The sequence below is a fragment of the Palaemon carinicauda genome, chromosome 3 (genome assembly GCF_036898095.1).
Source record: "Palaemon carinicauda isolate YSFRI2023 chromosome 3, ASM3689809v2, whole genome shotgun sequence".
In the NCBI taxonomy this organism is placed as follows: domain Eukaryota; kingdom Metazoa; phylum Arthropoda; class Malacostraca; order Decapoda; family Palaemonidae; genus Palaemon; species Palaemon carinicauda.
In genome coordinates, this window is record NC_090727.1 from 69,786,799 (window position 1) to 69,809,027 (window position 22,229).

At 44.2% G+C, this 22,229-nt stretch overlaps 3 long non-coding RNA genes across 22 annotated transcripts in view; 1 reads left to right on the forward strand and 2 right to left on the reverse strand.

Annotated features, from left to right (window-relative positions):
* Window positions 1-22,229, forward strand: part of LOC137638319 (uncharacterized) — a 1,154,758-nt gene that overhangs the window by 596,293 nt on the left and 536,236 nt on the right. The gene's annotated exons all lie outside the window — the stretch shown is intronic.
* Window positions 1-22,229, reverse strand: part of LOC137638322 (uncharacterized) — an 838,879-nt gene that overhangs the window by 95,264 nt on the left and 721,386 nt on the right. The gene's annotated exons all lie outside the window — the stretch shown is intronic.
* The window catches only part of LOC137638331 (uncharacterized), a 174,508-nt gene that overhangs the window by 1,463 nt on the left and 150,816 nt on the right, over window positions 1-22,229 (reverse strand). For both annotated transcript variants that reach the window (XR_011044062.1, XR_011044061.1), the window contains one exon: window positions 5,372-5,571. This is a non-coding gene — a long non-coding RNA (uncharacterized lncRNA). The remainder of the gene's footprint in view (window positions 1-5,371; window positions 5,572-22,229) is intronic.

Below are 22,229 nucleotides of genomic sequence, written 5' to 3' on the forward strand. Positions count from 1 at the left end.
CTGATGGTGACCAAGAAATAACTAGAAATCCCTCATATTCAAGCGACCAGTCCGGAACAAATTTCTCCAGAGATCCATGCTCCTAGATAACCTCATCCACATCCGAACTGTTGATTCTTTTATCTTAAAATTCTCAAATAAATTAATAAGTGATTGAACCCTAATTTTTTGTGGAATACCTTATTGTAACATGCTATTATCATCCCAAAACATAGAATTCTTTGAGCAGGAAGCAGAAAACAAAAATCTCGATATTGTTGACAAGGTCATTCAAAATTATCCAGTAATCCAGGTACAAAATTAAAGGCCCAGAAACCTCAGCCATATCATATTTATAGCCATCACTGGTGAACACAAAGGCTGTCCCGAGATCAAACCGCAGACCCTTAAACTAATAAATCTTTGATCCGTTCATAAAGTTTTATTGAATCCGGATGCAGAGGAATATGAGATTAAATTTAATTTCATCAAATACATCTAATTGTATCATTATTCCCATGAAAGTTGATTGAGATAACATTGAAAACTTTGTGAGAACTAAATATCCTATTCATAACAAAGAAACATAGAACCTTTTGACACCTTTGGAACACCTTTGGAACTAGGAGTAACCAGTTGTAAAATCCTTGGGAGGGATCAAAGACAATACAGTATCTTTTTCTGTGCTATAACTTTATAATTTTGAATTTCAGAAGATGAGCTTTGACCAGATTATTTAAATAACTTGGAAAAGGAGTGGTTCCTTTAACACAGAAGGATTGGGGGAAAGGAATTTGAATAGGACACAGGGTCAGGGTGAATGTTCCCCAAACCTGATATAGTGAGAAAACCTACCCGCTACCGGAACTTCATGGAAAGGACCATTGTTTGGATTTTCTATAAGACTGATCCTATTGCCACATCAACCAGGCCCTTTGGGGCTTACACTCTAACAAAAGTCTATCCGTTTCAAAAAGACTCCTTGGAGGAACAGAAACAGCAACTACTGCATGGCATGGAGAACATTCAAGCCTTGACAAAATCAACCCCAATAGCATCGCTGCATTCTGGAGACCACCTAAGTTATCTCATTATCAATCTATTCAATATGGAATCCATTATAGAAGTAAATTTCTGCTCATCGGACACACACCCAACCATAGAGGAGCCTAGTTATTCCTCTATGTTCTTCAAAATAAGTCGCAAACACTGCAGAAGCCTCCAGAGGCCCATCAAAGTTGCTCTCTCAAAAGAGGTTAATCATCTAATGCAGAAGCCTCAAGACCCATCTAAAGTTGCTCTCTCAAAAGAGGTTATTCATCTAATATAAGATTATGATTCACCTACAACTTTTCTTTCGAGTTTCAAAAGAAAACTCCAACCATACTCTCTACTGTATTTTCTATTGTCAATGAACTTGAAAAGCCTGTATTCATAACTTCCTTTTGTCTACATTAATAATAGATTCAAAAGAATATATTTTGGGGCAATAACAAGGTTAGGCAACATAAGTTTTATAAATTAAAGAACACTTTTGCAGTAGATATCTCGACAACATACACTAGCAAAAACTGAAAAGAATAAACAAATTAATGCCCCTAGACATCCACTCCACAATCCATCAGGAAGCAAGGTGAAAACTGAAATCCTGCAAAAGCTTCGCAACAGTGGATGTACTACAACCACTCCGGCAGCTGCTCACACACTAAAAAGGTGGTGAGTAAGTGACCGCCGCTGGACATTCAATAAGGTTCTGCCCAGTGAAAAAATCCTCTCCAGGAAGGACTGGGTAACCCTAAACAGTGCAAAGGAGTGGGCAAAACTGGAGATAAATAACACAAATGGGGAATTAGCCACCAACTTTAAATGCCCCTATGGGCAACACCACAATAAATGGAACATCCTACGAGGGTGACCACTGGACCCATATTGCTCAGATAAAGACCTGAGAGAGGCTAAAGACAATGCGCTCCTATGGGTTCAACATTGGTGCGATAAGATATGATGAAGAATATGCGAGAGTCGGAATTGGTAGGCTTCTTTTCTACATGTGACATCAATTTATGCACCTTACGTGAAAATATTAGGAAACTACGGAGTATAGACTATCTTGAAAGGAGCAGGATTTGAGGATATAGCAGAATCAGAATTATCAGAGCATACCCACGAAGTCTCTACTCCAGATATATTTCTGCAATAACTTTTCATCTTTAAGAAAGTAGATAACTCATCCGAGTCTCTCTCTTCTTCCGTAATACCCTCATCTTCAGGATCTTGCTCTGGAGGATCTTCTAAATTGTAACCTTCAATTCTTTCCTTTTGTTTAATAAAAGTCAACTCTGATAATATGCCATGTACCAACAGAACTCTATAACTGGTTTAACAGAAGTGCTAGGCACAACTTATGATAGCATGGATTCAAAATAAGGTAGGTTACGCTTGGATCAGTGTCTTGTCCCGAAGGCTCACGGGCCTTATTTGATTGCACAAAAAGCAAAATCAAGAAAAAGCTTACAACCTCATTATTATCAACCTCCAAAATTATTCTTATTACTAGGTTAAGCAGGATGCTGCGAGCCCAAGGGCTCCAACTGGGAAAACGAGCCCAGTGAGGAAAGGAAATAAATAACCTGTATAAGAAGTAAAGAATATAGTAATTTTTTTACTGACCTTAAGATATTTTGCATTCTTTAGATCTGTCATATATAAACTATGTAGAGACTTATGTTAGCCTATTCAACATAAAAAATTATGTTAGCCTATTCAACATAAAAAATTTTGTTGCAAGTATGAACTTCTGAAGTTCCACCGATTCAACTGCCTGATTAGGAATATTATTCCACAATCTGGTCACAGCTATAATAAATCTTGAATACAGTACTGTGTTTTGAGCCTTATGAAAGAGAGGGCAAGGCTGTTAGAATAAATTGCATACCTAGTTTGTTTACTACATAAAAGATGGTACAGTCTGGGAAAATCTAAGTGCAAAGGATGGTCAGAATTATGAATGAATTATTTGAAGTTCTCTGGCATCCTGACATCGTCAGAATTATGAAAAAGCTTGGGTAACATTCATAAAGAACTAAATAAATGAGTGTGCAGTGCCAGAAATTAATATCCAGATCAGGAATAAGAAATTTAATAGAATGAAGTTCTTGTCCAACAAATTAAGATTAGAGTCAGCAGCTAAAGACTTGACAGACCATCACTTGAAGCAAGGTAGAATGAAAGAATTAAAACTTTTCTTCAGAATGCAGGAGACTGATCACCAAAAATATTAGAAGACTTTTTCAATAAGCCTATATTTTGTGCAATTGAACAACACATGTGCTTCTCATAAGTGAATTTGCAATCAAGAATCACACATAAAATTTTAAATTTGTAAATAGTTATAGAAACATATTCAATGCAGAGACCTAGATGTTGAGAAGCCTATGTTCTCAGCCCATTTACAACCATACTTTTGAATTTTGTTATGGTTCAACTCCATGCCCCTTAATTTGTACTAAGTACTTGAATTAGCTAGATTCAGCAACACCACATCTACATTCAGGAGATGGAATTAACATAAAGACTAGGAACACCTCATATGTGATGAGCTTGTTTTTTAGGCCAAACTACATATGTGTATATAGTATGAAAAGTAATGGGTCAAGAACCCTACCCTGAGGAACACCAGACACAGGAAATATATAATATTGCACTGAAAACTTGAGAGAATTAAAGAAAAAATTAGTTTTGACAAAGGAAATAACTTTTTTTTGGAGAGGTGCTTTGTGGTCTCCAAAGACTTGTCTGTGAAAGGCTACTAGAGGGACCAACATAAATACCAAAGAAATATTCTCTCCATTCCTCTAGGGCCAGCATATCAACATCTAAGGCACCGACATATTGTGTATACACGACACCTAACAAGTCACATTGTGTAAAAAAGACACCTGGCAAGTTACCTTGTGTATAAAAGACACCTTGCAAGTTCAGGGTCATTTATAAATTCACCTCCGTAGCTGAGAGTTGTCTGTTATGACTATCGTCATGCACGGCATCCCAGAAAGGAATCATTGCTCCAGTCCTTGTCAGTGTACCTACATCACAACAAAACCCTCAACCACCATTAAAGCTTTCGTCGTCCAACGATGCACAATGCACCTTTGAGGGAAGGCAATGACTGTAAGAAGAATGGCATCTCTCCCTTTCACACTTGGTGGCAGCTACGATGAAGCACAGAAAAGTCTTACAAAAGCCAATTTCTTCAGGGTTATGTTGACATAACCAAGCCACTATCTCTCGAGGGAATAAACACCAAACTGAAATGCTGTCTAATAGGAGGAAGAATGTAGAATGCACATACAACTGTCACCCAGTTACAGTTATCAGAAAATACTGTAGCTGCAAAACCTCTCCTCTTCCTTAATAGCTGTTGCACACAAACCTGCCAACAAATTTATATAAAAGGAAAGTCAAAGATTAAATCAACCTGTTGATGGCTCAAGAAGTACATCCGTACTTTCCAGCCGTTGAAAACAAATGTGGGAGCTCAGCTCAGTAGCCTTTTGGGAGAGCGACGTTTCATCGCCACCCGGCAATAACTATCACCACCTCGTTAGAAAGTTTTAACAATTGTACCCTGCTTCACTGAAAACATACTTTTATTAAACGATAATGGTTTGTATTCATGTAAGAATAAATGAAAAAAATGAGCTTTTCTATGATGGGGAAAATTTCTCTTCGTGTCAAAGTTATCTATGAGTGGACCAAGTGTTCTTCATACGTGGTTTAAGTTAAACAGTAGTACTTATGACTTGTGAATTAAATAAAAAATAAAGCATCAGCTAATACTATACATTTATTAGGCTTTTACCCAAACTCTTGCTAAGCAGCATCAACTTTAAATAATTTACACAGACAAACTATTTCCCACCCTTACTTATCTTGTTATTAATCCATACCCTTATACAAATTCACTTCCCACAGTGACTCACTGTAACTAAAAACCCTAATTAATCACAATAACAACATTACTGTACTACTGTATGTACTTAAGCACATAATCTTTGCTTCCTTCATACTACATAATGCATGAAGCTAAAACACAATTATGCTGGTCACCAAGAAATTACTAAGAAAGTAGCTAATTTAGAAATGGAATATTTGTTATTAATTTCAGCAAATCATATAGCTTAACAAAACCACAGGTTAAACAGAAATTTATAGCAAAAAGTACTGTAGCTCCAAATTCCCCATGAAATAGAAATATATTCCTCATTAATTTGTTACTGTAAAGAAGCAATCAAAACGGGTAATTTTGAATAAAGATCTTGATAAACATTAAGTATCAAGTACAAGCTTTTTGAAATATTTGTATAAAAAACCAACTTCAACAAACACCTACCATTACTAATCGCCATATCTACCCGTTCTCTACTGAGAAAGGGAATGCGGTAGTGATTGTATAATTATCAAGAACATTAGTTCTGTCTTCTTTGCAAAAGATCCAGATGCATTTCTTTATGAAGAGAAAAAGTAACTTGGGTAAGTTTACTTCAGTTTCATAAAATATATTCTTCAATACCATATTCTTCAGCAAATAACCTGGAATGAAAAGAAAAGTTAAACAATAATACACAGCTTATTTGTATAAAAGCATAGTACAATACTGTACAGTATGAACACAGATGTGCATCGCACAAATTCCAAGAATATTTCAAGAAGCCCTCTTTATTAAATAATGTAACAACTATTTTTATATGCGCTTTCCATTTAAAGGGGGGGCTAATTATGGAACCAATTTTAGCCATTACCCTCTTGACAAAAATATTTGATATCCATGAAATTATCAAACACAGTACTAATGACTTTTTGTTAACTTGATAACTGCTCATTATTCTTCCTGGTGGCTTATAAATATTCAAGCGTGTAGCATTCAATAAGCAACAACAAGGAACCCACCAGGACACTATAAAGAATAAACCTGACATCGCTTGTTGATGATAAACAAGCTGCAGAAACTACTGTGCATGACCTAATATATTCTTGTTTAAAAAAAAAAAAAACAACAACAACATTATGGGATACTGATGAAGCTTTAGAACAAAATAAGCCTACATTAACATGTTAACCACAGAAAAACTAAGACCCAATATCACTTAAAGGGAAGGATGTTTCTATTATAGGACATCTAACATCCAGTAATTCTTCAAAGACTCTATTAGAAGATTACCATGGTCTACTTCTGGCACAGGATCCTACAGCCTCTTGAAACAATGGGGAAATGTATAGAGTCTAGTATGGCAATCATACTACAGTACTAGCACGGAATGAGTGGGAATGCGAGATGTAAATTAATTAGAGAAGAAGGTGGACAAGGAAACTGGGAATCTGGACTTCCCTACGATCATAAATGGTCGGCAGTCAGAACATTACAGTATTAATGTCATCATCATCATCATCAGCCATTACTAGTCCACTGCAGAACAAAGACCTCAGACATGTCCTTCCACTTGCATCTGTTTAAGGTCTTTCTGGGCTCCGACCCGTGCTGCCCAGTGAAATGCTCCTTTAGCACCATTTCTAAAGTATATAACTGCTATATATTACCAGAGAAAAAACTGCATGGGAATGCCAGGTTGAACCCAGCTCGCTCACCTGTATAAGGTGTCGATATAATACTGGGGCGTGATAATTCGCAACCAGAGGCCTCGCACCATTTAGATATCTCCTGTCAAAATCCCTGAACAGCGAGGTGCCGTTCAACATCGTACTACTACTAGCAATCCCACGCCAGTGACGTCACTCCTTTATTAGCACGCAGTTTGATAACCGTATTTTGTCTGGTGTGTGAATTTCGCTGGTTTTTCTCTGGATTTACCTAAAGATGTCCGACTCGACTGTCACTACATCTAAGTTAAGTACCAGATCTATGAGTTTTGAGATTTTGGAGGGGGCCTTGCCCATTTTTGTTTATATTATTCAGCTTATTATTCACGACCTTTGCTGGGTCTCTCTCGGGATCGGTTCCTTCCTCTCTCTCTCTCTCGTTCGTTCTTAACGATTTTCAATAAGTCCTCCATACTGATTGTTTCTCGTTATGAACTTTATGGATTGCCACGGTTCACACACCGTATCATTTTATATTGTTCCTGTTTTATGATAACAGTTATTTCATATTCATGTGCATATTTTTGGAGGTTGGCATGCCTGATCGCCATCAGCGTTCTTTTCCACATATCATCTCTTGGCTTATTTACGTTCGCACGCCACGGACTCGCTTATCATTTTAACGTCATTCGTATGCTTGCATTAGTTCGAGGGGCTTTCATGAGTCAGATATTACATTTTAGTTTTCATTTTGTTAGCACTTCACTGACCCTGTGTTCTGTTGGTAGCCCTGCCTACTCCTAGCGCCGTCAAGCTTGGTTTTTCCTGTCTCTTGTTCGCGCCCTCGTTTGTTTTACGATTGATTTATAGCTAATTTTATTATTATTATTATCATCCAGCATGCCTTCCTCTCTTATTTACCATGTGTTATGTTTTTTATAGTGTTTTAGTCTTTCCACGTGATCATATCACTCGTGGGTCTGGCAGGTTGGTATACCTGATATCGTCCCGGAGCCAACCCACTCCTAGCCTCCTCCCGCCGATATCTTACAGCGCTATGTACTCCTCCCGGGGGCATCCGCTTTGCACGTGCGGTTCCCGTTGTTCTGTGAGGCATTCTATTATTATGTATTAACGTACATTACTTTTCCTTCCCCTACTCTACCCGTTTGTAGTAGTTTTCTTTCCGTCGCTCGTTTGGCCGATGATCGGCGGGAAGTTTTCGGCTCATTCCGTGGTACCTTGTTATGTTATTTATTTATTAAGTTGTGTACGGGCTTCTCCCTCTTGGTCCCGCACGTCACGGACCCTTTTAAGATCTATTTCCCCCCTCTGTCACGCACCTCACGGACCTCATATAGATATATATATATATAAATGTTTAAAGACTTTCATTACGGGATCCCCGGGAGTAGCTTTTGTTCATTACCATTCGGTCGAGTTATTTAGTGAGCCCCGGAGCCAACGTTATGCATTATTACTTAGATTCCCTTTATATTTTAGTCACGTTTATCTATTATATACGATCCTAGTTCTCGACCTTGCCTTCCATGATATGATCACGACTACGGTCTGACTTAATTTAATTCATTAATTTAATTTAATAATTTTACAATCAAGTAAAGCTGTTATTTGATTTTTTAAACACCGGGGCCCCCGGGGGGTCCCCTATTTTGCCTTCATTCAATTATTAAGGCATTTATATATGAATAGTTTTTATCATTTATTTGATATATGACTTATAACCCCCCGGGTCCCCTATTTGCCTCCATTCAATATATTTAAGGCATTTATATGAATAGTTTTATCATGGGTTGGATATATATATAGAGAGAGTTACAGCATTCGGGCCCCGTGCCCTTCATTTGCTTCCATTCAGGATTTTTATAGCTATATAAATTCAACTTTATCACCATGATATTAACTTTTATAATATTTAAGCACTGGGACCTCCGGCCCCTAATTGCTTTCCTTTAAGATACTCATGTATCTTTTATCTTACAGACTGTCCGCTGTGCGATGACGGCATGTGCCGCTGTTCTCCACCAACCCTGCGGCCATAATGTGTGTCGTTCGCACGCTCACTGCTCTCTTCAAGTGGATGACCTAGCTGTTTGGCATCCGGACAACTGTCCTGTCTGCTACAAATTGGCTTCCACTCTAACATCTGACTCGGTGAGTGCATTTACTTTAATACAGACTTGTGGGGAGATACATTTTAATGTCCTTTTTTAATATTTTTATTACTTTAAGCCCACAGTCCTCTGGACTTCCTGCATGCCTTATATGTGCCTACGAAGTCCTTGGGCTTCTTAGTTTTTTCTTTGGCACTTTTATCCCTCACTAATAGTCTGTTCTCTTTCAGAGCACCCAGCTTGAAAAGGACACAGCCCGAGCTACCCTCAAGATCTGGATTGGCGGGTTCGCCCGCAACGTGAAGGCCAGACAGCCTTATATCCTTTCTGAGGAATGATGTTCCCTCCTCTACCCCAATGCTAAAACATCGGCTGCGGTCCCCAAAGCGCTGGCGGACCCGATCATCGAGAGCATTGCATCTCTTCTTCTGGCCCCGGACCAAGGGGAGACGGGCGCCACTCTAACTGAGGACGTCGCTACCCTCGACCTTGATGTGGAACCCATGGCTCTGGATGATCCCGACGCAGGTAGGGACGTAGGCGAGTCAGGTGGTTCCCAGGCTGGGATTCCTCTCCCTAGCCCGGTTTTCTCTTCTACTTCCGACCAATCTTCTTTTCGAGGTTTTCCGGGGACAACCGGGACTGATCTCAGCTCCCGACCTGTTCCCCCCAAAGTGAAGGCTCATCACAAGCCTTTATATAAAACTCACAAATCTTCCCAAGACCACAACCCTTCGAGATCGTCACCCTCGGAGGCTAAATCCTCCTCCACCAGTGTCTCTCAAGACCCAATTACTGTGCCCTAAACCTCTCAAGAAGTAGTCTCCGTTCCGGCACCTGTTCCCCCCCAGGCGGGATCATTTAACATGGAGGAATTTTCTGACAGACTGTTTGCTCGTTTTGAGTCGATGCTATCGTCTCATACGAAGCAATCACATGAGAGGATAGCTTCTGTGGAGAGCCTAGTCCAAGGCCTCATGAGTTCAGGGCTACCACCACCACAACAGCAGTACCCCATTCCCAACGCCTCCAAGCTTCCTCCTTTCAATAAGAATAACCCTTGGAGGTTAGCATTGCATGCCCCCTTTTCGGAGGGTATGCTGTCAATCGAGGGTTTCGGTACACGGCCTCTTATGGACTACGAATTCTACCCGCCGGGTCTTGAATTCCCCTTCCCCGGCTACGCTCGCCTCACAGAAGAAGCTCTGATCCGTTTAGATAAGGTTCCAAAGGAAACTGTCATTTTTCCTAAGGAACAGGCACAGTCTGTCTTGGTTCGGCTGTTCCATGAGTGGGACTGTTTGAACACCATGCTTACGGCCCACAAAAGTTCGTACACTATGTTTGTGGCCGACGACCAAACCCCTACACAATGTGCGACCAAGATCCTGGAGTCTGTCTTCCAGGCTATCAAAGACGAGAAGCCTTTACCACAACTCAGGGAGACCGACTTAACCTCCCTCCTCTTTCCGGGGGACAGTGAATGTTGGCGGAATGCCCCAGCAACCTTTTCAGTAGGTAAGTTGAGCCCGGACTGTGCCTCGACGCAGTTCAGCGAACAGTTTCCCAAACTCCCAGTCTCTTCTTAAGTTAGAATTTGATTCTAGGTGCAGATTTGGCAGGTCTCTCAATTCGGTCACCCTTTCCGAATTGGCCGTTGCCACTTACAACAAGGAGGACCTCCTTAAGGCCCTCACTAAGTCGTTACTGCAAAACTTCATGGCTGACGCCTATGATTTTGCAAGCGCCAGGACCCGTAGGATCCCCTAAACCCCCCATCCTTACCTCATAAGGATGGCAAGGTTGCAGCGACCAAAGAAACTAGAGTCTGAGCGGGACTCGAACCCCAGTCTGGCATTCACCAGTCAGGGACGTTAGCACATCAGCCACCACAACCCTAGGTACTCGCTCTGTTATTCATACCCAAAGATAACAGAATAAGTATTAATGTAGATAGCAACAAAGGCTTCTATTACAATGAGTGCCATTCTGGTGAAGAGAAATGTATTGGGACAAACTGTCAAATAAAAAATTGGCTCATTTGGAGCTTACTAGTATAATCACTAATCTTCAAAAATTTGAAGGGTTCAATTATAAAAGTTTAAAAATTATACCCTCAAAAGTTGTCTTCCTTATATTGTAAAATACTGTATGTAGACCAGCGGAGATCTCACAATTACTAAAGCTAACTGTTTTAGAATACATTTTGTCCAAGGAGAAATATCTTTAAAGCAGTCTATGGCAGTTTATCTAAAATCCCACCAGAGAGAGACAAATTATTCAATTCATAAAATACCTTGAAATCTTACATGGTCTTTCACACCAAAGTCTGAATACAGCACAGAAATTTCTCCAAGAATATTCCCATTTTTAATAATGTTAGATGGACAATCTATGAAATATGATATTTTAATTATAAAATAAATTTTTGAATATACTTACCCGGTGAATATATAATAGCTGCAACTCTGTTGCTCGACAGACACATACATAAAAACTCGCCAGCGATCGCTATACAGGTTGCGGGTGTGCCCACCAGCGCCAACTGTCGGCCAGATACCACTCTCGATGTAAACAAAACCTTCAATTTCTTCTCATCCCACTGCGTCTCTATTGGGGAGGAAGGGAGGGTCGTTTAATTTATATATTCACCGGGTAAGTATATTCAAAAATTTATTTTATAATTAAAATATCATTTTTAAATATTTAACTTAGCCGGTGAATATATAATAGCTGATTCACACCCAAGGAGGTGGGTAGAAACCAGAGTTAAATATGTTTACATCGTATAAGCTAAGAGTTTTTTATTTCATTCTGACAGTTATCAATATAACAAAACCAAAATAAATAGGTACCTGGTAAGGAAGTCGACTTAGACGATTACTCTGCCTTGTAAGTACGTCTTCCTTACGGAGCCCAGCGATCCTCTTAGGATGCTGACAGACCCCCAGGAGCTGAAGTATCAAGGGCTGCAACCCATACAACAGGACCTCATCAAACCCCTAATCTGGGCGCTCTCAAGAAATGACTTTGACCACCCGCCAAATCAACCAGGATGCGAAAGGCTTCTTAGCCTTCCGGACAACCCATAAAAACAACATTAAAACATTTCAAGAGACAGATTAAAAGGATATGGAATTAGGGAATTGTAGTGGTTGAGCCCTCACCCACTACTGCACTCGCTGCTACGAATGGTCCCAGTGTGTAGCAGTTCTCGTAAAGAGACTGGACATCTTTCGAGTAAAATGACGCGAACACTGACTTGCTTCTCCAATAGGTTGCGTCCATGATACTTTGCAGAGATCTATTTTGCTTAAGGCCACGGAAGTTGCTACAGCTCTAACCTCGTGCGTCTTAACCTTAAGCAAAGATCGGTCTTCCTCACTCAAGTGTGAATGAGCTTCTCGTATTAACAATCTGATAAAATATGACAAAGCATTCTTTGACATAGGCAAGGATGGTTTCTTAACCGAACACCATAACGCTTCAGATTGGCCCCGTAAAGGTTTAGTACGAGCTAAGTAGAACTTAAGAGCTCTAACAGGGCATAAGACTCTTTCTAGTTCATTGCCTACGATCTCCGATAAGCTAGGAATATCGAAAGATTTAGGCCAAGGACGAGAAGGTAGCTCATTTTTGGCTAGGAAACCAAGCTGCAGAGAACAAGTAGCTTTTTCTGACGAAAACCCGATGTTCTTGCTGAAGGCATGAAGCTCACTGACTCTTTTAGCCGAGGCTAAGCATACCAGGAAAAGTGTCTTAAGAGTGAGATCTTTCAGGGAGGCTGAATGTAAAGGCTCAAACCTGTCTGACATGAGGAATCTTAGGACCACGTCTAAATTCCACCCAGGTGTAGCCAAACGACGTTCCTTAGAGGTCTCAAAAGACTTAAGGAGGTCTTGCAGATCTTTATTGTTGGAAAGATCTAAGCCTCTATGCCGGAAGACCGATGCCAACATGCTTCTGTAGCCCTTGATAGTAGGAGCTGAAAGGGATCGTATTTTTCTCAGGTATAAGAGAAAATCAGCTATTTGGGCTACAGAGGTACTGGTCGAGGATACGGAAACTGACTTGCACCAGTCTCGGAAGACTTCCCACTTCGATTGGTAGACTCTAATGGTAGACGCTCTCCTTGCTCTAGCAATCGCACTGGCTGCCTCCTTCGAAAAGCCTCTAGCTCTCGAGAGTCTTTCGATAGTCTGAAGGCAGTCAGACGAAGAGCGTGGAGGCTTTGGTGTACCTTCTTTACGTGTGGCTGACGTAGAAGGTCTACTCTTAGAGGAAGACTTCTGGGAACGTCTACTAGCCATCGAAGTACCTCAGTGAACCATTCTCTCGCGGGCCAGAGGGGAGCAACTAACGTCAACCTTGTCCCTTCGTGAGAGGCGAATTTCTGCAGTACCTTGTTGACAATCTTGAATGGTGGGAATGCGTAAAGATCTAGATGTGACCAATCTAGGAGGAAGGCATCCATATGTATTGCTGCTGGGTCTGGGACTGGAGAGCAATAGATTGGAAGTCTCTTGGTCAGCGAGGTTGCAAAGAGATCTATGGTGGGTTGACCCCAAGTCGCCCAAAGTCTCTTGCACACATCCTTGTGGAGGGTCCATTCGGTTGGAATTACTTGACCCTTCCGACTGAGACAATCTGCTAGGACGTTCAAGTCGCCCTGGATGAACCTCGTTACTAGGGAGATGCCTCGATCTTTTGACCAGATGAGCAGGTCCCTTGCGATCTCGTACAAAGTCAGTGAGTGGGTACCTCCCTGTTTGGAAATGTACGCCAGGGCCGTGGTGTTGTCCGAGTTGACCTCCACCACCTTGCCTCGAAGGAGATTCTCGAAGCTTATCAAGGCCAGATGAACCGCCAAAAGCTCCTTGCTGTTGATATGCATGCTCCTCTGACTCGAGTTCCACAGACCTGAGCATTCCTGACCGTCCAGCGTCGCGCCCCAGCCCAAGTCCGATGCGTCCGAGAAGAGAACGTGGTTGGGTATCTGAACCGCCAGGGGAAGACCCTCTCGTAGGCTGATATTGTCCTTCCACCAAGTCAGACAAGACTTTATCTTTTCGGAAATCGGGATCGAGACCGCCTCTAGCGTCTTGTCCTTTTTCCAGTGAAAAGCCAGATGGAATTGGAGAGGTCGGAGGTGTAGCCTTCCTAGCGAGACAAATTGCTCCAGGGATGACAGCGTTCCTACCAGACTCATTCACAGCCTGACTGAGCAGCGTTCTTTCTTCAGCATCTTCTGGATGGAGAGCAGGGCTTGATCTATTCTGGGGGCCGACGGAAAAGCCCGAAAAGCTTGACTGTGAATCTCCATCCCTAAATACAGAATAGTTTGGGATGGGACCAGCTGTGACTTTTCCAAGTTGACTAGGAGTCCCAATTCCTTGGTCAGATCTAGAGTCCAATTGAGATCCTTCAGACAGCGATGACTGGAAGAGGCTCTGAGAAGCCAGTCGTCCAAATAAAGGGAGGCTCGGATGTCCGATAAGTGGAGGAATTTTGCCACATTCCTCATAAGCCTCGTAAACACGAGAGGAGCTGTGCTTAGGCCAAAGCACAGGGCCCGAAACTGGTACACCACATCGTCGAAGACGAATCTCAGAAAAGGTTGGGAGTCTGAGTGAATGGGGATGTGGAAGTAGGCGTCCCTTAGGTCTAGAGAGACCATCCAGTCTTCCTTTCTGACCGCTACTAGGACTGACTTTGTGGTCTCCATGGTAAACTTCGTCTTTGTGACAAAGACATTCAGAGCACTGACGTCTAGCACCGGTCTCCAACCTCCTGTCTTCTTTGATACTAGGAAGAGACGGTTGTAAAACCCCGGTGATTGAAGGTCCGAGACTTTGACCACCGCTCCCTTCTCTAGCAAAAGAGACACTTCCAGTTTCAGGGCTTGTCTCTTTTCTTCCTCTCGGTACCTGGGAGAGAGATCGATGGGGGACGTCGCTAGAGGAGGTCTGCGTACAAAAGGGATTTTGTACCCCTCTCTGAGCAACCTCACAGATTGTTGATCTGCGCCTCTCTTCTCCCAGGCTTGCCAGAAGTTCTTGAGTCTGGCACCTACTGCTGTCTGAAGTTGAGGGCAGTCAGACTCTGCCCTTAGAGGACTTGGATCTTTTCCTCTTCCCTCTCTTCCCTTCGGCACGAGCACCTCCCCTGCTGGAGGCTCTGCCACAAAAGGGCGGGATAAACCTGGACGCTGGAGTGTCTATCCTAGGTCTAGCAGACAAGGCAGGCAAAGGGGGAGCTTTGCAAGCCGAGGACGCAACTAGATCGTGGGTGTCCTTCTGCACTAAAGACAAGGCAATTTCCTTAACCAAGACTTCAGGAAACAAGCACTTAGACAAGGGCGCAAAGAGTAGCTCAGATCTTTGGCATGGCGTCACTCCAGCTGACAGAAAAGAGCACAGAGACTCTCGTTTCTTAAGGACTCCGGACGTGAATGAAGCGGCAAGCTCGTTGGACCCATCACGGACGGCCTTGTCCATGCAGGACATAATGAGTAAGGAAACATCCCTATCGGCAGAAGAGATTTTCCTACTCAGGGCTCCTAAACACCAGTCCAGGAAGTTAAAGACTTCAAACGCCCTAAATATGCCTTTAAGAAGGTGGTCCAGGTTCGAGGGAGACCAACAAATCTTCGAGCGTCTCATGGCAAGGCGGCGGGGTGAGTCTACAAGACTTGAGAAGTCGCCCTGGGCAGAGGCAGGAACTCCCAAGCCGAGAACTTCTCCCGTGGCATACCAGACGCTCGATCTAGACGAGAGAGTAGATGGGGGGAAGGCAAAAGCCGTCTTCCCTAAACTCCTCTTGGTCTCTAACCAATCGCCTAACAGCCGTAAAGCTCTCTTGGATGAGCGAGAGAGAACGAGTTTAGTAAAGGCAGGCATGGTAGCAGGAACGCCTAAGACAAACTCTGACGGCGGCGAACGAGGAGCCACAGAAATAAAGTGATCAGGGAACAACTCTTTAAAAACAGCCATGACTTTTCTAAAGTCCAAGGATGGTTGAACTGCTTTAGGCTCATCAAGATCTGAAGGCTGATCCTCAGGATGTGGTTCAGCAACGTCCTCATCTGACAGTTCCTCATCCGATAACTGATGAGAAAACGGCAAAGGTGTAGGCAACGTTTGACTCGCAGAGTCCGGTCGCACTGGTGCATACGTGACGGAGCCGGACGCAGCGTCCTGGAACTGCTGAACAGTCTGGGAACTGTCAACAACAACAGGTGCGCGAGGACGCACAGCGTCCACCCGAGACTGTTTAGACCGTCTGGGTTGTGCAGTCAACACCGTACCGGGTTGCGGAGGTTGACGCACCGCGTCAAAACAAGTCAACTCTGATGGTTGATGAACGTCCTGAACGTCACCAATCACATCAGTGCGTTGCCTAACGTCAACGTGCGGCTGGAAATCCACACTGGGTCGCATCGGTGGAGGTACCACCCCAACTGGTTGACGCGAGAAAGCTACATCAACGTCAACAGGACGCACAACAGAACGCTTGGATGGCTGATGGCCAGTAGGTTCAACGGAAACCTTCTCAGCGTTGTAGTCCTCCATCAAGGACGCAAGCTTGGACTGCATGTCTTGCAGTAACACCCATTTAGGGTCTACGGAAGCAGGTGCGGTAACAGACGGGGTTAGCGAATGAGACGGCACAACTTTGCCTCTCTTAGGCGGCGAGCAGTCATCAGATGACGGCAACGGGTCCGAACTGTCCCAGTGGCTACAACCGGGACGTTGGACTTGTCCTGAAGGGACCGACTTACGTTTCAAAGGTCTGGAGACCTTGGTCCAAGGTTTCTTACGAGAAACACCTTCGGACGACGAGGTAAAAATGGGCTCTCGTCTTACGTTGGTAGGGGCGATCTTGGAGAGATACGCCTGATACCATAGAGGGAACGTCTGTTCGCTGATCAAGGCCTCTCGAACCCATGAGTCGTACGACATTGCTTCTCCCCTGGGCTTGGGAGCTTGCAAGAGGTCCCGGGCTAGGTGAACGACAGGCACGAACAGACGAACCCTCGAGCGCAACACTGTTCACAACACTTTGCGTAACACTAGGCACTTTGACACTTTCCGCCGTGGCACTTTGGCACTTGAGTTCCTTTACGTCCGCCATGAGTTGATTTCGGTCACTTGCTAAGGCCTCAACTCTCTCCCCCAAGGCATGTATAGCACGCATCATGTCTTGCATAGACGGTACCTGAGTGCTAGGAGGGGGGTTAGGAACAACCACTACAGGGGAAGGATTAGGTTCAGGGGCATGTGGAGAGGAAAAATCTACCGACCTAGAAGAACTCCTCCTTACCCTATCTCTCTCTAGTCTGCGTGTGTATTTGTCAAATTCGATAAAATCGAATTCCGAAAGGCCCACGCATTCCTCACACCGATCTTCCAATTGACAGGTTTTAGCCCGACAATTGGAACAAACAGTGTGAGGGTCGAGAGAAGCCTTTGGAAGACGCCTATGACAGTCCCTAGCATTACATTTTCTAAACTTGGGAACTTGAGAAGGGTCAGCCATTTTGAATTAGTCAAGGGAAAATTCCAAAAAACGATCTAAGTCATCAACAATTAATCCGATTCAAAAAAGAGTTCAAGGATTTATTTGAAGAAAAAACACCTGTACTGCGAAAGCTCAAACCAAATTAAAGTACTTCACCAAATATGATGGGAAAAACTCCAGGTTCAACAGCGAGTAAAGTACGTCTTGTCGACACGTCGACAGAGAAGAAATATGTTATTTTCCTTAGTAAAATAAATTTTTGAATATACTTACCCGATGATCATATAGCTGTCAGCTCTGCTGCCCGACAGAAAAAACCTACGGGCGGAATACGCCAGCGATCGCTATACAGGTGGGGGTGTACATCAACAGCGCCATCTGTCAAGTAGGTACTCAAGTACTCGATGTCAACAAGAACCAATTTTCTCCTCTGTCCACTGGGTCTCTATTGGGGAGGAAGGGTGGGTCCTTTAATTTATGATCATCGGGCAAGTATATTCAAAAATTTATTTTACTAAGGAAAATAAAATTTTTCAATATTAAACTTACCCGATGATCATATAGCTGATTCACACCCAGGGGGGTGGGTAGAGACCAGCATTACATGTTGACATTATGAGCTAAGTATTCCGTATTTCATTTTAGCAGTTATTCAAAATAACAAGCATAAAATAAATAAGTACCTGGTAAGGAAGACGACTTGAACAATTACTCTGCCTTTTTAAGTACGTCTTCCTTATTGAGCCTCGCGATCCTCATAGGATGCTGAGCGACTCCTAGGAGCTGAAGTATGAAGGGTTGCAACCCATACTAAAGGTCCTTATCAAAACCTCTAATCTAGGCGCTTCTCAAGAAATGATTTTGACCACGCGCCAAATCAAGTAGGATGCGAAAGGCTTCTTAGCCTTCCGGACAACCCAAAAATATTTCAAGAGAAAGATTAAAAAGGTTCTGGAATTAGGGAATTGTAGTGGTGGAGCCCCCACCACTACTGCACTCGTTGCTACGAATGGTCCCAGAGTGTAGCAGTTCTCGCAAAGAGACTGGACATTCTTAAGATAAAAGACGCGAACACTGATTTGCTATTCCAATAGGTTGCGTCGAATATACTTTGCAGAGATCTATTTTGTTTAAAGGCCACGGAAGTTGCGACAGCTCTAACTTCGTGTGTCCTTACCTTCAGCCAAGCTTGGTCTTCCTCATTCAGAAGGGAATGAGCTTCTCGTATTAACAGTCTGATAAAATAGGATAAAGAATTCTCTGACATAGGCAAAGATGGATTCTTAACTGAACACCATAAAGCTTCAGACGGGCCTCGTAAAGGTTTTTAAAATAGAACTTAAGAGCTCTTACAGGACATAATACTCTTTCTAGTTCATTTCCAACCATACGATAAGTTTGGAATATCGAACGATATTGGTCAAGGCCGAGAAGGCAGCTCGTGTTTGGCTAGAAAACCAAGTTGTAGAACATGTAGCCGTTTCGGATGAGAATCCGATGTTCTTGCTGAAGGCATGAATCTCACTGACTCTTTTAGCTGTGGTTAAGCATATCAGGAAAAGAGTCTTAAAGGTGAGATCTTTCAGGGAGGCTGATTGAAGTGGTTCGAACCTGTCTGACATAAGGAATCTTAGAACCACGTCTAAATTCCAACCAGGTGTAACCAAACGACGCTCCTTTGTGGTCTCAAAAGACTTAAGGAGGTCCTGTAGATCTTCATTGTTGGAAAGATCTAAGCCTCTGTGACGGAAGACTGATGCCAACATGCTTCTGTAACCCTTGATAGTGGGAGCTGAAAGAGATCGTTCTTTCCTCAGATATAAGAGGAAGTCAGCTATTTGAGTTACAGAGGTACTGGTCGAGGATACGGATACTGACTTGCACCAGTTTCGGAAGATTTCCCACTTCGATTGGTAGACTCTAAGGGTGGATGTTCTCCTTGCTCTAGCAATCGCTCTGGTTGCCTCCTTCGAAAAACCTCTAGTTCTCGAGAGTCTTTCGATATTCTGAAGGCAGTCAGACGAAGAGCGTGGAGGCCTTGGAGTACCTTCTTTACGCGTGGCAGACGTAGCAGGTCCACCCTTAGGGGAAGTGTTCTGGGAACGTCTACTAGCCATCGAAGTACCTCGGTGAGTTATTCTCTCGCGGGCCAGAGGGAAGCAACTAGCGTCAACTTTGTCCCTTCGTGAGAGGCGAACTTCTGCAGTACCTTGTTGACAATCTAGAACGGAGGGAATGCATATAGATCTAGATGTGACCAATCTAGTAGAAAGGCATCTCTATGAACTACAGCTGGGTCCGGGATAGGTGAGCAAAGTATTGGGAGCCTCTTGGTCATCGAGGTTGCGAAGAGATCTATGGTTGGCTGGCCCCAGGTGACCCAAAGTCTCTTGCATACATCCTTGTGGAGGGTCCAATATGTTGGAATTATTTGTCCCTTCCTACTGAGACAATCTGCTATGACATTCAAGTTGCCTTGGATGAACCTCGTTACTAGTGAAAAGACTAGACCTGTTGAACAGGAGAGGAGGTCTCTTGCGAACTCGTACCATGTCAGAGAGTAGGTCCCTCCTCGCTTGGAGATGTACGTCAAAGCAGGGTGTTGACCGTGTTCACCTCCACCACTTTGCCTTGAAGGAGAGACCTGAAGCTTTTCCAGGTCAGACGTACAGCCAGAAGCTTCTTGCAGTTGAAATGCATTGTCCTTTGACTCGAGTTCCATAATCCCGAGCATTCCCTACCGCCTAATGTCGCACCCCAGCCTACGTCCGATGCGTCCGAGAAGAGAACGTGGTTGGGAGTCTGAACAGTCAGGGGAAGACCCTTTCAAAGGTTGATAAAGTCCTTTCACCAAGTCAGACCAGACTTTATCTTTCCGGAAACCGGGATCGAGACCGCTTCTAGCGTCTTGTCCTTTTCCAGTGAAAAGCTAGATGATACAGAAGAGGACGGAGGTGTAGTCTTCCAAGTGACACAAATTGAACCACGGATGACAGTGTCCTAACCAGACTCATCCACAGCCTGACAGGGCAGTGTTCCTTCTTCAGCATCTTCTGGATGGATAGCAGGGCTGGGGGTTGATCGTCTTGTTCAGCAATGTCCTCATCAGAGGGTTCCTCATCCGAAACTGATGAGGAAACGGCAACGGAGTGGGCAACGTCTGACTCGCTGAATCCGGTCGCACTGGTGGATGCGTGACGGAGCCGGACACAAGATCATGGTACTGCTGCACAGTCTGTGAACTGTCAACCATGGAGACGCGAGGAAGTACAGCGTCAACCCGAAACTGTCTAGACTGTCTGGGTTGTGCAGTCAACCCCCTACAGGGTTGCTGAGGTTGCCGCACTGCGTCACAACAAGTCACCTCTGCTGGTTGTTGAACGTCTTCCTAGTGACACACTGAACGTCCACAACCACCTCCGAGTCGCTTAACGTCAACGTGCGACTGGCAACCCACACTGGGTCGCACCGGTGGAGGAACCATCTCAACTGGCGGACGTGAGTAGGATACCTCAGCGTCAACAGGGCATACAACCAACCGGTAGGAAGGTTGTTGGCTAGAAGGTTCTTCTCCGTAAAAAATCCTCTATCAAGGACACAAGCTTGGACTGCATGTCTTGCAACAAAGCCCATTAGGGTCTATGGGAGCAGGTGTGGCAACAGACGGGGTTAGCGACTGAAGCGGAACCATTTACCATCCCTGGAAGCCTTGTTATGCTTTAATTAAAGTCCATAGGAGGCTAAGCAGCTTAAGGCTCCTCTCCAAATGACAGAGTCCTCAAAGGAATATCAGAAGGAGGGAGAACAGCACTTTCTCATCTACAGGAACCATGTCCGAGAAAAGCTAGGTTATCTCAGTGAGGGTCTCACTGGTGCATAAGCAGCAGACCAGAAGGCAACGTTATGTAACTGCTTGACAGTCTGTGAACTGTCAAAAACTGAACTGTCAACCACAACAGGTGCGTGAGGACATACAGCACTGGTGCATTAGTAGCAGACCAGAAGGCAACGTCATGTAACTGCTTGACAATCTGTGAGCTGGCAAAAACCAAAGCTGTGTGGGGAAGCCTCAACTCCTGACTGACTAGTCTGCTGCGGGCGAGTGGCGGTAACCACAGTGGGTTGCGGAGGCTGACACACCGTGTCAAAACACGGCAGCTTGTGGTAGCTCACGCACGGCAACGGAGTGCTCCGTGTGTCTGTGGGAGTCAGCATGCGTCTGGCAGGGTCGACTGCGCATGGGTGGAGGAGCTCTCACAACAAGAGTGTGGGAGCAGGCAGCCATGCTGGGCGCACAACCGTGGCAGGTTGTAGGCAAACTGGTGCATCGTCAACCTTCTCCGCAGTCGGAGTGAGGGACCAGGCAACAACCAAAGCGGAGTGGTGGTGCGTGGTGGGGACTGCCGTGGGTTGCGGAAACTAACGCATTGCGTCAAAACACGGCAGCTTGACTCCACCTTCCCACTGCTGATGCGGTAGCTCACGCATGTTAACGGAGGGAGCCGCACGTCGGCTAACGTTAACATGCGTCTGGCAGGGTCGATTGCGCATCGGAGGTGGAGCTCTCCGCAGCCGGAGTGTGGGAGCAGGCAGCCTCAGCGTGAGCTGGGCGCACAACCGTGGCAGGTTGTAGGCTAACGAGAGCAGTGTCAACCTTCTCCGCACGAAACTCCTGCATAACCGCAGCTAACTGAGTCTGCATAGACTGCAGTAAAGACCACTTAGGGTCTACAAAAAAAAACGGCAACAGACGGAGCTACTGTCCGTTGTGACTGAGGGTCTAAAACAGCTGGTGCGGCAACAGACGGAGTTATTGCCTGTTGCGGTACCACCTTGCCTCTCTTGGGAGGTGTGCAGTCGTCGGATGACTGCAGCGAGTCCGAACTGACCCAGTGGCTACACCTAGGCCGTTGGACTTGCGCGGAAGGGACCGACTTGCACTTAAAAGCTGCAAGATTTGGTCCATGGTTTCTTATGAGAAACCTCTTCCGCTGACGA